We start from the raw sequence: 16429 nt of genomic DNA, 5'->3' as shown, positions 1-16429 counted from the left end.
GGATTTTCCACCCAGGTTCTTGAATCTTTGCATATTCAACTAAATTTTGGAAAAATAGATTCTATTAGACTGTGTATTGTTCCTGATAAAGTGTTGTGTGGCTAATGATGTCTTATATTTTCTGGATTTGTGTATGTTTGATTTGATAAAAATGGTTTTATTTAGCGAAGAATTCAATCTATTTTTATGTTAAAAGTTCACATAATTTAAAAGTTATTGATGTGAAATTCGTAGTTGAGTGATTCTTTTTTGTGTTTGGGTTTTGGAGAGCATAGATCTTTGCTATATATAGTCGGTGGTCTTTCTCTTACTCTTTCTGGATGCTGCTTTATAAATAATAACATATAGTAGTATTTTACTTAATAGTTCATGTTGCTTTACATTGAATTATTTAGAATCCAACATCTTGTATCTTTAGGTTCTACGTTTTAGGGCTCATCAAGAAGAGAAGATGCACAAATATTTTACCACAACCTCAAGGATAATGTGACAATTCATCCAACTCAATATGCCATCAGTTGGCGTTTGAAGTTAACTTTATGAAAATGACCAATTTGTCTCTGTTGTTGTCGCCTTCGTCTCTTTCATTTCCATTTTCAAGGAGCATGACTAAACCCTAAATCTTTAAAAATGGAATCTTTTTGAATGTAACATTGTGTTTATATTCATACATTTTTTAAATAAATCAATATTAACAAAATTTTCATCTAACCGTTTATAAATGACGCACTGAACATTTAATTCGGTTACGATTTGGTACTAATTTGAAAGCATTGATGGGATCTTCTGATATTATTTGTTAAAAACTAACATAAAGTTTAATACTAATATTTTATAAAAAAGCACATGTATAAAATTTAATAAAAGTATAAATAACAAGTTTTAATATTCAAGGGACCATTTATGTCAATTGTTTGGAATACGAATGGAAGTTGCGGGAACTAACCAGCATTTTACAAAACTCACCGGAGACGTGTAAATGGTTTTAATCTTGGAAAGGTTTTATAAAAGACCGCTGGAATTGGGAAGCCAAAAGTTTGGGTCGGTGTATTGCCGCGCATTAAATATACGTTACGTTCTCCACTCTTCCTTCTTCACTTCACTCATCCCGCTCCGCTCTCCAAACACCGTCGGAGACGACTCGTCGCAACCTTGTAACTCAGCTCACCGGAGACACAAGCACCCCCACCCTTCGTAGGACACTCACAACTCATAAGTCACAACCATGTCGGTATTCCTAAGAAGTCATCTGTAAGTTTTCGTTCTTATCATTTTTCTCTTTTCATTTTTATTTTAGTTCTCTAGGGTTTTCTTTATTTCAGATGTTGTAATCTCCTCTGTATTTATGGATAAAAGAAAAATCGAAGCGTAGTTGAGTTTTTTTTTTCAATAAACTCTGGTTTTCTAATTGCACAAGTTGTATTGCAACTTAAAAACATAAGGAAACTACATAGTTTTATTGATCGTCTCCTTAGGGTTTTCTCCTCTATCTTTTTATTGATTTTTTTCTCTGTAAAATCTGATTTAGCGTGTCTGGTACGCTTGTTTCAGAATTTGTTCTTATGAATAACCAATTTTATCAGATCAGATCAGATCAGATCACGAATGTTTTTCTCAAATCTCTTTTTGTGAATAACCAATTATGGCTAACAACAACATTGTCATCACCAGTTGTTATTAGGGTCACATAATCTGCCACATTTATCAACACATATTGAATCCCCAATGTTAATTACTTAATATTAATATACATGCAAAATGTCTAATAGGGTAATAATGAAAAAAAGCCTTTCCATATTGTTTATAGGCTTCAAATTGCAAATGTTGTATGCATCAGATGTTGACAACCAAATGTTGAGGTATAAATTTATTTGTTTACTTGTTCACAACATTCATCACATGTTACAATTCTTTTTTTTTAATGAGGATTCAGATTCAGACTGGTTATTGTTGATGCAGGAAACAATGAGAATTCAGACTTGTACTTAGAGCTATCCATCACCTATACATAGAAGTAGAAACTATACACATCTGTAAGTTTTTACACACAACTTTAAGAGTTTAGATTTTATTATTTTAAAATTATTTTTAGTTACTTGCCCCTGCAGTTTCTCAACCTGATTTTGTACCAACATGATTTCAGTTTTTCATTAAAGAATTTGTATGCAATGTAAGTTTTTAAATTGCATTGTTGCTCATTCTCCTATTTAAGTTACATGGATTTAGTTATAATAGCAGTTCTATTGATTTAAAAAAAAAAAGTCACTAAAGGGTGTGTTCGTCTTTTAACATAATTTTCACTTCAATTCTCTTGATAGATTTACAAACCAAACACAAAACAAAACATGAATGGAATTGAAATCCTTTCCATTTCTTTTCAACCATACATACGACAGATTCCAATTCCTTTGATAAATTTCATTCATTTCAAAAATATTTTGAGAACCGAAAATTCCCTTCCACTACTCCGAGATTACTTGCTATCCTTAATTCCAATTCCTTTTACAAATTCCATTCATTACTCTGCAACAAGAAAAGGTTTCAGAAACCAAATACAGAACTTGTGGTTTAGAAAAGGAAAAGAAGATACCCCCAAGAAGATACAGAACTATAAAACACTTCATGTTTCTATGTTCTTATTTAGTTTTTCTTTTAATGTTTAAAGGTACACATTTAGGTCCATTAAATCTCAAATACCTTGCTTTATCAAATTACTGCCTTCAATCCAATGATTACAAGCTGACAAAGCATGGAAATGATAAACAGGTGTACGGGTAGCTATAACTATGAGTCTATGACCCTGTTTGTGTATTTCCAAAAATACCCTTCTGTTCCTTAAACTTGTGCTTATTTATTATCCTCAGGAAATGATGTGCTTATTTTCTTAAAAAGATGCAAAATATTGCATGGAAAATGCCTTCAGCACTTATTTAGTACGCCTGTTAGTTCTTTACAATATATATTTATTATTTAGTCAACATTTTTATTTATCTAAAAAGCGTACTTTCAATTAGCAAAGTGAGACATCAGGGAAGGGAAATGCCACATGGTGTGGTCTTTGGTGGGTTGAAATGTTAAAAGAAAAGTGGATAATATAAAGAGGGTGCTGGTGTTTAAGGTAATAATCAATTCTCTTTTGTGTATAAAAATATAAATATTTTAATTTTGTGAAAAACTTCAATTTTTTTTTGGAACCTCTTCGTTCAGTTGTGATGCTTGAACAAGCATCTTATTGCTGTTACCTTACAATTTACATCATAATTTTGTGTACTAATATGATAAGCCTCAAGAACTTATAGATTACAGCATGAGGGATAGAAAGGTCAATAAGTAATAAAGCAGCATGGGAGTGTGGTGAAGTGTCTGTTTTGTTGTACTGCTGTAATCGTGGGGAATTCTGCCAGCTGGGTTGTGGTCCCAGTGGTCCCTTAGGAGTGTATTTAAGCTTGTTTGCAGTGTAGGGCTGTTTATCGAGAATTTGTTATTGTTCTTATGAACCTTGGAGAGACTCTCACCTCTATAATTGTGAGAGAACTATCATCAATCATATACATTCTTGAGTTTATGTGCCTTTGTAAGTTATACTTATTCATAGCTTATCATAAAATACTTTATTCACTGATGTTGTATAAATTTGGAAAAAAAACACATCACTAATTTGCTTCCACAATAGGTATGCATCTGAAACCTTCCAAGATTACAAGTAGATGGAGTTGTTATTGGAGGAGAGTATATTGAGTAGTTTATTATTTTTTAAGGCAGATTGGGTACAAAGCAAATACTTTATAATTTATTTATCTGTATTTTTTTAAAGATACCAATGGATGACTTGTCCAAGGCATGTATGTCACTTGTATACTAATTTATTCTTGCATTTTGGTTTTGTACCTTTCCAAACAAAATCAATTTCATGAAAAAACAGCTCTTTGTTTTTGGCTTACTTGCTATATTTTCATTGGTGTAGGTCAACAGTTTGAAATTGTTGGATGACATGGCAGAACTGAGTTCAACCTACTGAGTTACACGATTATATAACAAAGCATATGGCGGGTGGGGTTTAAATTAATGAGGTATTTTTCAATCGTTGAATGCAGTGGGTGTTTTAATTCTTTAATCCTCTTTGTGTTCGACAAAGGTTAAGGTTTGTGTTTGGTTCTGGAAAATTGTTTCATTTTTGTAGAAAATAGAATTGAGTTTTCATTTTCAGTTTTCAATGAAAATTTTAGAAAACATGTTTGATTGAAACCGGTGGAGTTTTCATGTTTCATCTTAGAAATTTGGAAAAGTTTGTAAAACTCGCTTTTCTAATTTACATACAATTTAGAAAACTGAAAAATTTTATTTTCTCAGAAAACTTTGGACGAACCAAACGCGTTTTTGAAATTTATGTTTTTTTTTGGAAAAAAAATTTCCATAACCAAACGCACCCTTAGGGTTTTACTGTTTAGATTGTATTGATTATCATGAATCCTTGGATTGCATCAAGTACCTGATTACATATGCCCATCTGGTAAAACCAAATTGAATCTCCAAAATGATATTTGTTATACTTTCCTTGATAATTGTCTTTCTGTTGCAAAAATCTCTTACTAATAATATCATATTTTATCCCTTGATATAGTAGGAGTTGACAAATTAGTTGCTTATGATGCTTTAATGCTTTTGTGCTTCACTTATTAGAGGGTATTGATTGTTTAATTGAAACCCTAAACGAATGAAAAATCTATCTGCATGTGGGATCATAACATAGTCAACCCCAACAACAAGGCTATTGTTGCCTTAAGTTAATCCAATTCTTTAAACCTGATTGATTGCTTTGATGCCAGCTACTTTGACTTTATAATTAATGTAGATTTTTTTTACTGTCTTATCGTTTGAAACTTGTTTATATTTTCTGTTCTTGTATTACAACCTTTTCTTTATTTTGGAATGGAAGAAGCAATGAAGGTTGGTTTGTTTTAGGAAAGAGAAGCATTTCACATTGACTTTAGAACTGTATATGGAGTAGTATTTATTATCTTGGGTTTTTTGGCACTGTGTCTACACACCATAAGGATATCATGTAAACAGGTCAATTTTTTTTACTTATTTCCATTTTTAATTCTTATTATCATTAGGATTCGTATTTATTAGAGGGCTGGGGCTAAATAGTGTCTGTTTTATGTAACATGTACTTAGTTTCATTAGTTATTCACGTTTGGTGTAAATTAGTTACCATTATGTCATGTTTTTTTTTTTTTCTATAAAATTGTGAAATAAAGCTCACTTAAAAAAATAGTTAAGTGAATGAAATATATATTCGGGTGATAATCATTCTAACATCATCTGGAAGGGATCCAAGTATAACCACTCATAGCTTTGCATTTGATCAGATCATGTTTAAAGGCCAACATGTGTTTTCCTTTTTGAAAATCAGAGAAGCTGGAGTCTATGTATGAACTATGAAAGCTTCATTAATTTAAATTTAGTCATGTGATGTTTCTGTGTTCATTTTCAGATTATTATTATTATTATTGTTATTATTGAATAATGGCAACAAGAGAGGCGTATCAGATGGTGCAGCAAGTGTCTTTACCAATGATATATATATATATACACCGAAATTGATTATATGATAACAACAAGCCTTAAAACGCATGCTAAATCTTTTGAAGGAAAATTATGGGAAATTACAATGTACTCTGCCCTCTTTTACCGATATGTACAAAATACATTATTATTTACTTATAATTGCAATGTATTTATAGTTTTTCATCCAAAAACAACAATCTTTAACTTGAAGAAATGCTAACAGGTTATTTTTGATTTTTTCTGGTGGACAAGGGTATTTCAAGAACATTTTCGAATTGGCACAGTGAGATTACATATGAATTTGAGAAAACACATATGCCAAGTGCAATTTAGTTGGTCAATGTTAAGTAGTTTATTATTTTTTAAGTCGGATTGTGTACAAAACAATTACTTAATAATGTATCTACATTTTTTTAAAGATACAAATGGATGACTTATGCCAAGGCATGTATGTCACCTGTATACTAATTTCTCATTGCATGTTGGTTTTGTACCTTTCCAAACAAAATTAAGTTCATGACAAAACAAATATTTCCTTTTGGATTACTTACTATATTTTCATTCGTGTAGGTCAACAACTTGAAATTGTTGGATGACATGGCAGAACTGATTTCAACCTACTGAGTTACGCAATTATATAACAGAGCATATGATGGGTGGGGTATAAATGAGATATTTTATGTATTTTTCAATCATTGATACTCAGTTACGTGTGTGTGTGTGTGGTTGGTTATTGCAGTGTTATGAATGCAGTGAAGAGGCAAAAAAACATTATTTAAATTAAAGGCAACAATTTTCAAAACTTTCTTCAGCACAAGATAGGGAAGACGGCTTTTAGATTTTGTTCCATACTTCAAAAGATATAAGTAACAACTTACTTTCATTTATTTGAGTTTTATGCATCCTACATAGTTCATTTCTTTCTATCAACTTTTTCTTATCAAGACATTGTACTTTAAAAGTTCAAAAAATTTACTAAATTATATAGCATCCTACTTTTACTATTTTCTTATTAGGACATTATACTTTTTATATAGATGTTTATAGCATTGTACTTTCATCTTTTTCTTATTAGGGTATCCTGCTTTCAAAATTGAATCCAATTTTAACATTTTCTTATTGTGACATTTTACTTTGAATAACCTACCCTTTTATAGCATCGTACTTCTAGTTTTTTTTTTTTCTTTTTCTTATTAGGACATTTTATCTCAAAAAATTACTTGTATGAATGAGAAGGATGGATGTCCTCATGGGTCATGTAGGCCCCCCTAACCCTACAACATTGCATTTTCAACCTTTTCTTTTTCTTATAAGGGCATTACATTATGAAAACTCTATTCTATTGTATTTGTAATCTTTCTTGTTAGGATATCATAGTAATATATCTAATCATAGTAATGAAAATTTCTTGGTATCTTGATAACATTGCTATAATTGGGTGGATTTTTCCAAGTACAATGTTGCCTATAATAGGAATAACTGAAAATAGGATGCTACATTATTAGTACACGAAAGTACATTTTTTTGCGTTTAAATCAATACTGATGTATATATAACATACATGTTTCAGAAGTAAAGCTTGTGAATGTCCTTGAGATGAGCTATACATCCAATGATCCAATGATCCACATTCACCAAACCCTCATGCCATGAGGGTGTGTGTTCCAAGGAGCATAATGAAATTTCATGGCTTTTTTTTGCAGTTTTGGTCCTTATTTCATGGTTTCTCAACGGCTTTTGGTACCTGGGTCATCACCTAGATGTTAAATTTATGAAAATGACGATTTTTTCCCTGTCATCTTCGTCTCTTTCTATTCCATTTTCAAGGAGCATAATGAAATTTCAACAAAATTTCTCTCTTTCCTTAGAAACTATTGTCATATATGTTGAAGGAGCATAACTGAACACTAAATCCTTAAATATAAACTCTTTTTGAAAATATGGTTAGAAAGTATTGTCATATATGTTGAAGGAGCATAACTAAACCTTAAATCTTTAAAAATAGTGTTTTCTTTGAAAATATGGTACTCATTTCATTGTTTGATAATAATGTGTTTGGTCTCTTGTTCTCAACCTTAGCAGCCCATATGTTAAATTTATTATAAAGACCATTTTGCCAATGTCTTCATCTCTTCCATTTCCGTGTTTAAGGAGCATAACTATGTCCTAATAATCCCAGAAAAGATTCTCCAAAAAAGAATATTTTTTGAAATTTTGGTACTCATTTCATGGGTCGTCAACTTTAGCAACACAGGTATTAAATATTTCAACATGAATCATTTTTCCTTTGTGTTCTTCATCTATCTCATTTCCATAATTAACACCCCAAAAAAAATCATATCTTTCCATAAAAAAAAAGTTGCATCTGATATCTGATATGCTTAAAAATTATTCTTGTTTTTGTTTCAGATCCTCAGAAGAAGACACGAATGTATTTCATGTGAACAACATTCAAGATCCTCTTCAAAGAACTTTGTCTTCATTGGAGCTTCCAACAAACATCTCTCTCTTTCAAATGGAACACCTTCATCTTCATTCAGAGGCTCTCCCTTTGATAACAATCAGAAGATACTACTCCAGAAGACAATCATTCGGGCAGCAGGCAGAGGCCTTGTAGATGGTCAAAGTCAAAGTCAAGGAGGAGAAATTATTGGGCTTCCAAAGACCACCAAATAGTTCCCAAAGAGTCCCTGAGTACCCTCTGACCCTCTTGAGGTAATTTATATCAGAAAATAAATTAACAAAAGCTACTTTTTTACCAAAAATAATTAGGCTTTGTCTCGTATAATTGTCATGAAAAAGTTACTATTTTTCATCTATTTTTGGCAACTTGCTAAATTATGAAAGCCACAACAGCATCCTTTTGGGGTTGAAGAGGTAACACATTTGTTTTTTTATTTTTTTACACGGTAAATATCAAGAAATAGCAACATACTTCATTCTTTTTTACCAATGTACGCAATATGTACCTTATATTTTATTTATGGTAGTTATGTGTAACCCATAATAACAACATACTTGCACTGTCTTTACGGGTAAAAGCATCGTACTTACAAAATTCCTTTCTTGTTTCTCTTTCATTGATTTGCATATTACTAACAAAATAACTCTGGTCAAAATCTTGGATAAGTCATTTGGTCTGACTTTGAATGTGTTAGGTTTAACATATCCTAGTTTGTTGGTTTCTTTATGAGGAGGCTAAATCATGTATTGACTATCTATTAACTTTTTTAAATCTTCTTGTAATATTGGCTGATTAGCAACAACACTGTCATCACGGGTTATTATTAGGGTCATATAATCTGCCACATTTTATTTTATATTAATTTGTGAAGATTGTAAAAGCTTCCATAACTATCTTAATTTATGTATTTCAATTACTAATTTGTGGTTATTCCACAGGAGTGAAGAGCAACTAGAAATCTGGAGAAAAAGCTAAATGACTATATACGATGCCAAGGTAAATAACTAAACCGTATTTTGCTGATTATCAATATATGACATGCCACATAATTTTTTATATTTTGGCAATTTTCGTCCGCCACTTTTTAAAATTTGCACCTGCTGATCTGTTCCTTATTAGCCGGCTTCCACTTCCCTTCACCGACTATGTAAGCCAATAAGATTTTGATTTGTGTCTATAACCCTTCTCACATAATCCTTTTTAGAGAAAATAAATATCCTCCTACCTTTTTTCCCACATATCTTCCTACCCATATGAAATGACAATATTTTGATATAATTAATTATATTTTTGAGCACTTGTCATTATTTCAAATGGGTAGGAAGATAATTGTCTTTTTCTGCTGCCATCTATCACAATTCACGGTAAAAAAAGTCTCAAAATTATTTTTTTATTCCTATTTTGGTTGATCTTTTTTTTTTTTTTTTTGATTTTTTAATGATTACAGAATGTCCATTCACCAGCTCGGCCTCATATGATGTTTTGGATTCACAGGCGTATTAGCTCAAGGTAAGCATAGACAAATAAGTGAAAATTTCTTGCTATTTAACCCTTTCAAGTTTGGGCCAAATAAAGCATACTTTTGAAACATTTAATCTTTTTACTGTTATATAGTTATTTTGTGACACTTTCTTTTTGCATTTATTACAGACCATGTGGTTTCTGACTGCAAAAATTTGGGTTTTTGAATCATTAGCTCCATTTTTTAAACAGTTATGAACTTCTTCGTATAATAAATCAAATATAAACTGAGTTTATGCCATTTCCAAATTCTAAATATGTTATGATGCTTGGTTAGGTTACATTGATATGAGAATCCTATTTTAGTCTTTGCTTCTGACTCCTTTTTATTATTTGATTTTTATGCCCTTTGCCAATTTCCATTTGGTTTTCTGATTACTTAGCCCAATTTGATATGGGAATCCTATTTTAGTCTTTGCTTCTAATTTGTCATCTATAGCATGTCCTAACAATTTCCTTTGTTATGATTCCTTATCCCATCTAAACCTGATTGCATTTCAGTAATATTGTTTTTCAAGAAAATAACCTATGGTGTTTTACAATAATTTTTTCGTTTTTCATGTTTTTTTACCCTTTTTGCTTAAATTGTTCACCTTCTTCAATCTTTATAGTGTTTAACAGTAACGCTGGGAGCATATGGGAAGCAAAATGGAGTTGGTTTTTCTGCAATCAAAAAGGTTTTTATATCTGACTCCAAACAATGATTGTAAAATCTTAATAATTTTGTTCGTATATGTTACTTAATAATTTCCCTAATTCATAAAAACCACATTTACCCACATGTCAATACATGTTCTTTTTTGCATGCCAAATTTTGCTTTCAAAACTAACCTATTCAGACATTCTACTTTGGTTATTTAAACTTATTGATTTAGGCTACCAATCATACCATTGTAGTTCATTTTTTTACAACTATTTTTCTCATTAAGTTATTGTACTTTCAAAATCCAACATTGTACTTTCAATTGTTTTTTCTATTAAGACATTACACATTTAACTATTTTCATTCTAAGACATTGCATTTTAAAAAACCAACCACTAAGACTTGTATTTTTCAAATCTAAACTTGTTTGTACTGTTAACATTTATAGTATTTTATATTCAAAATTTTAAACATTGTACTGTTAACTTTTTTTCTTATTAAGACAATGCACTTTGAACACATTCCACATTCCACCTTTCAACTTTTTTCTTAGCAAGACATTACACTTTAAAACTCTAACATACTTAGACATTATACTTTGAAAATCGAAACAATTATAACATAATACTTAATAAATCTAACCTGTTAAAATATTTTCTCACATGTTTGATTTTGGTCAGTACTTGTAAAATTGTACTTTCAATTTTCTTTTCTGTTACTTTTTTTTTTTTTTTTCATATTAAGACAATGTATTTGGAAAATCTAAGCAATTATAGCATTATTATTTCAATTGTGACATTATAGTCTCAATATAAAGACATTGCATTTTAAAAGTTTAACTTTGCTTTATCAAATTATTGCCTTCAATCCATTGATTACAAGCAGACAAAGCATGGAAACAATATACAGCTGTACATATAGCTATAGCTATGATGAGTCTACGACCCTGTTTGTGTATTTCCAGAAATACCCCTCTGTTTCTAAAACTTTTGGTTATTTATTATCTTTAGGAAAGGATGTGCTTACTCTCTTAAAAAGATTCTGAATATTGCATGGAAAATGCTATCAGCACTTATTTAGTATGCCTGGTAATTATTTACATTTTATATATGTTATTTAGTCAAGTTTTTTATTTATCTGAAAAGTTTACTTTCTTTTGGCAATTTGAGACATCAGGGAAGGGAAATGCCACATGGTGTGGTATTTGGTGCGTTAAAGTGTTAGAAACAATTGGTTAATATAAAGAGGGTGCTGGTGTTTACTTTTGTATCTCATATGAGGTAATAATCAATTCTCTTTTGTGAATAAAAATATAAATATGGCATGTCAAATCTAGGATTCAATGCGAGTATGTAGTCTACTTTCTAAAAATCTGGATGAAATTAGTTTAATAGGAGAAGATTTTCAAATAAGACATGAGTAGTTGATACATACGTTTCACACATGGGGTTAATTTTTTCAAGGACACTCAAGAAGGCTAGGATTTGATACATACGTTTCATGCATATGGGATTAATTTTTCCTAAATCAATGTACATTATTGTTGTTACATGTTTTTTTTTATCAAGTATAGATTTCATATTCATATATACACTCTTAATGTAAACCCTCTGGCCTCTACATTTCATTACCATAGTGACAGATTTTGTTGTTGTGGTAGTTAGTGGTAGAACAAGGGTACAATATTATCTTTCAGGCAAGAATGCATCCTTTATGCTATGCTATGGTATGTGGGGGAGATTAGTATTTAACAAAATAAAAGACAACTTACTTTCATTTATGATTTCAGGTGCATCACCCTCCTCTTGTCTCTTGATGTCATGGATTTACTTAAGGTGTAAGTTATTTTTAGGGCTAAATGTAATATATAACAACTTATTTTCATTCATTTGTGTTTTATTTCAGCATCCTAGTTTCATTTCTTTCTATCTAATACATTATTCTACTTTGAAAAATATACCCAATTATATAACATACTACTTTTAGCCATTTTATTGTTAGGACATTATCCTTTTATAGATGTTTATAGCATTGTACTTTCATCTTTCTCTTTATTAGGACATTTTGCTTTGAAAATTATACCCAATTATAGCATTTTTTGTTGTGACATTTTACTTTGAATAATCTATCCATTTATAGCATTGTACTTTCATTATTTTTTTTGCTTTTTAGGACATTGTACTCCAAAAATTTTACATTGCTGTGTGTTGTATTTAAATGAAAGTAGGATGCTACAATACAGAAATCAATGAAAGTACATTGGTATTTCTTGCATTTAAACAAATATTGATGGATATATAGTATTCATGTTTCAGAAGTAAAGTTTGTGGATGTCCCTGAGATGAGCTATACATCCGATGATCAACCATACCCCCTTGGTGGTGTGAGGGGATTGATTGTGTGTGTTCCAAGGCTACTACAAAGATGAAGTGCAAATATTTGTATGATGCTAGGTGGAAGGTGAGAGACTGACTCTTGATCTTCTGTCTGATAAAATCTTGTCCAGTCGGGTTTGAATTTTGAGTTGATTTTTATGATTATTAACATTTATAAAGATTTTGTGAGGAGAGAAACAATTGATGAAGAAGGATGGATTCAATTCATATAGGGTTATAGGCACCTGGAGGCCGCTTAAAGATTTTATTGATGGGTAAGATGTACGAAATCAATAATTCTTGAAAGATACCATTATTATTGAAGAAAGAAATTGCAGTTAATGTTTTTTCTTCCTTTCTCTTTCATTGATTTGCGTCTTACTAACAAAAGAACTATGGTTAAAATCTTGGATTAGTCATTTGGTTTGAATGTGCTAGGTTTAGCATGTTGTAGTTGGTTTGTTTATGAGGTTCAATCATGTATTTGATTTGTCTATTAACATTTTTACTCCTTTTCTAATCTTATTGTAATGTTGGCCGGCTAACGACATGTTATTATTGTAATGTTGGCTGGCTAACGACATGTTATTATCAACACATAGATTGATTCCCCATGTTATATAAATTTCTGAAGATTGTAAGTAAAGCTTAATTTATGTATTTAATTTCTAATTTGTGGTTATTTGATAGGATAACTGGAGCAGTCAAGAACACAACAATCTAGAGAAAAAAAAGCTAAATGATCGTATATGATGATGCCAAGGTAAATAACCAAACCCTACTTTACTAAATATATATATATTATACTTTCGTAATCTATAAAACCTTAAATATTATACTTTCATAGTCTAATCTATGAGGACATTGTAATTTTATTATCTTTCATATTAAGTCACTATACTTTGAAAAACTAAACATGTTTGGTTTTGGATACTAATTATAGCATTATAACTTCAAAGTTTTTATTATTAAGATAGTTTACTATCAAAATCTAACCAATTGCAACCTTATACTCCAAATCGTAACATTATAGTTTCAAAATCCAACCTTTAAAGACATTGTTGTAAAGCATTCTACTTTAGAATCTGAACTTGTTTAACCATAGTTACCATTTATAACATTATACTTAACCTTATTTTATTTTTCATATTAGGGATAATGACTTAAAAAGGTAACGAAGTTTCAAAAATGTACAACAAAATACCATTTTACCGGCTATTGTGGGTTACCCGGTTTCCAAATGTTCAAAAAATTACCATTGTTGTTTTTTTAGTACAAAAAATACTATTAATGTTACTATTTGTACACAAAATACCAACGAAATATACACGTGTTCAAATAAAACATTGTGGTAACCAGGTACTTCAGGTACATGGAAAAATGACTTAAAAGTGTAACGAAATTTACAAAACTTTCAAAAAATACCACACTTTTTGTTAACTGCGTGGTTGTCGGATTATGTAGAACACAATCATCAGAGATCATGAATCGTCATATCAGTTCACAACAATTGTGCAAATCTCTTACATTTCTTCACTCGATCGTTCTTGTAGCACCTGGTTTCTGGTATATAAATCTTATTCGAACATTTCCCATTTTAGCCTTGGACTCGGCGAGTCATGGGTCCGACTCGCCGAGTAGAGACGCGATCCAGGTCACGTTTTAAGTTGGCGACTCGGCGAGTCCATATCCTAGACTCGGCGAGTCGCCGTTGTTGGATGAAACCCTAAGTTTCAGGAGTTTGCACCCTATTTAAACGACTCAACTGCCCCAAGCCAGCCCCCATTCACCCTTAGAGCCCTGTATACCTCGTCCTAAGCCATTCCTTGAGAGTTTGAGACTTTTGTGGGTGTTTTTGAAGGTTTTGAAGGAGGAAAGAAGTAGATCCAGAAGATGGAAAGCCAACCAAGCAACTATTGTGTTCTTCCAGCAGTTCCTTTGAGGTATAACCCGTTTTCCCCATGATTCTATGCTTAAAACTTCATTTGGGTCTTTCTTGGACAAGTCCCCAAGCTCGTATGTGCCTTATATGTCGTATTAAGACGTTTGGCCTCTGGATCTAGGCAAGATTGAGCTCTAGGAGCTCAGATCTGTTAGCTTTATGGCCCCATGTTGCTTGTTAACCCTAGATCTACCCTTTTAAGGCATTTTGAGCCCTAAAATCCATATTGGTGAATATCCACACGTAAAGTTGGAAACTTTACGTGTGATTTGTGTCCTAGAAGTCCAGATCTATGAATGGCATGGACTGAAATCGAGCAAATCGGTGTATTTGGTGGATGCATGGCGGCGACTCGACGAGTCGTATAGGTGACTCGGCGAGTCTGGTCGCGAGTCACCGATTTGGTCCCTTCATGATGTGTCGAGTTGAGCCATGAGTCACAGGGGGTGACTCGGTGAGTTGGGAGCTGAACTCACCCATGTTAGGACTCGGCGAGTCAATGCCCTGACTCGGCGAGTCCAAGGCAATCTTCATAGATCAAGAACAGACTCGGCGAGTTGTTCATACAACTCGGCGAGTCTTAGCATATGTGTTCTTCGGATGAAGATGAACTCGACGAGTTGTTCATACAACTCGGCGAGTAGGATGAAGGAGTTGAATGTCAGTTTAGAAGATGAACTCGTCGAGTCATAGCCCAACTCGACGAGTAGAATTAGGGACCCATGACAATTGTCTGGACAGGGACTCGGCGAGTGGAGATCCACTCGGCGAGTCGGGTCAACTAAAAGTTGACTTCGAATTGACTTAGGGCTAGACCAGGGGAAAAATGGTCTTTTTACCCAAAGGACAGTTAGCAGTGTATGATTAAGTATATTGTGGGAATTACAGCCGGGGAGTTTCCGGAGCAGCAACAACAGTAGTAGGTGATCAATTCCCACACAGACCAGCAACTATTTCGAGGTGAGTTTCCTTCAAGTAGTAACGGGTCTAAGGCACCAAGGCCGGCCCGTATAGACGAGACGTTAGTATTAGAGTGTGGACCGAGCCCGTATCTCTTAGTTGAGTTGTTTATGATATATGCTAGTATGATAGAATTGTTTACACTTGTTGTCTGTGCGATACTTGTATGATATGAGTTGGTGGTTGAGTGTGGGCGAGGCTCGTATCTCTCCGAGAATGGAGTGTGGTCTAGGCCCGTATCTCCCAGATAGAGAAGTGTGGGCGGGGCCCGTATCTTCACGATTGTAGGCGGGGCCCGTATCTCTCAGAAAGCGAAGTGTGGGCGGGGCCCGTATCTTCACGAGTGTGGGCGTGGCCCGTATCTCCTAATTGCATGTTGTTTGTTAAATGCTTGCATGGTATGGGGTATTATGGGGGAGCTCATTAAGCTTTGTGCTTACGGTTTCAGTTTTGGTTTCAGGTACCTCCTCAGCTAGGGGAAAGGAGCCGGCGCGGTAGCAGCATGTCACACACACACACTCTTCGGTTTCTGCATTTACGAGCTTTTCTGGGATTGATACTCTGATATTCTGATTAGTTGTATGTTTTGGTTTTCAGACATGGTTCAGTTTATATTATGGATGATCGAATGATGTTTTAGTTATTAATATTTTCTAAAGTAACGTTTTTAAACAAAAAAATTTTGATGTGAAAATTGGGTCGTTACAGTCTTATGGTAACAAGAGAAGTAAGTGGGTAATAACCTTAGGTAAACATTCTTTCTTCCCGATCATATTTATGCCTCAAACCTAAAACATATATACGTTGTATATATGCACATATTATACATCACAGTTAGCCGTTCATTAGTGTTGTGGCATAAGAGAAACATAAAGGAGAAACGAGTGTGACGTTGTCATGAGAATTCCTAAATATGGATTTAGACACAAACTGATCGAGTGATCGAATGAAAG

The 16429-nt window shown here is 32.6% G+C and overlaps 1 long non-coding RNA gene across 33 annotated transcripts; it reads left to right on the top strand.

Annotated features, from left to right (window-relative positions):
• Window positions 1–967: 967 nt before the first annotated feature.
• On the top strand, window positions 968–16170 carry LOC145041362 (uncharacterized). Of its 33 annotated transcripts, none has more exons than XR_013680105.1 (26): window positions 968–1251; window positions 1808–1859; window positions 1960–2033; window positions 2666–2774; window positions 2865–2941; window positions 3015–3118; window positions 3300–3574; window positions 3674–3767; window positions 3965–4070; window positions 6142–6227; window positions 6311–6437; window positions 7142–7825; window positions 7981–8286; window positions 8974–9031; window positions 9483–9544; window positions 10168–10233; window positions 11210–11287; window positions 11376–11479; window positions 11989–12034; window positions 12515–12659; window positions 12755–12849; window positions 13265–13337; window positions 14039–14140; window positions 14436–14517; window positions 15405–15476; window positions 15937–16170. It is a non-coding gene; the product is annotated as an uncharacterized LOC145041362 (long non-coding RNA). The 33 variants fall into 33 exon arrangements; XR_013680107.1 differs by having other exon boundaries at window positions 3291–3574; XR_013680113.1 differs by lacking the exons at window positions 3300–3574; window positions 3674–3767 and adding an exon at window positions 5795–5854.
• The last annotated feature ends 259 nt before the right edge of the window (window positions 16171–16429 follow it).

Source organism: Lactuca saligna, chromosome 4, assembly GCF_052625555.1.
Source record: "Lactuca saligna cultivar CGN05327 chromosome 4, ASM5262555v1, whole genome shotgun sequence".
NCBI classification, from domain to species: domain Eukaryota; kingdom Viridiplantae; phylum Streptophyta; class Magnoliopsida; order Asterales; family Asteraceae; genus Lactuca; species Lactuca saligna.
Note: the sequence above shows the minus strand (reverse complement) of the source record. Positions and strands in the feature narration are given on the sequence as shown.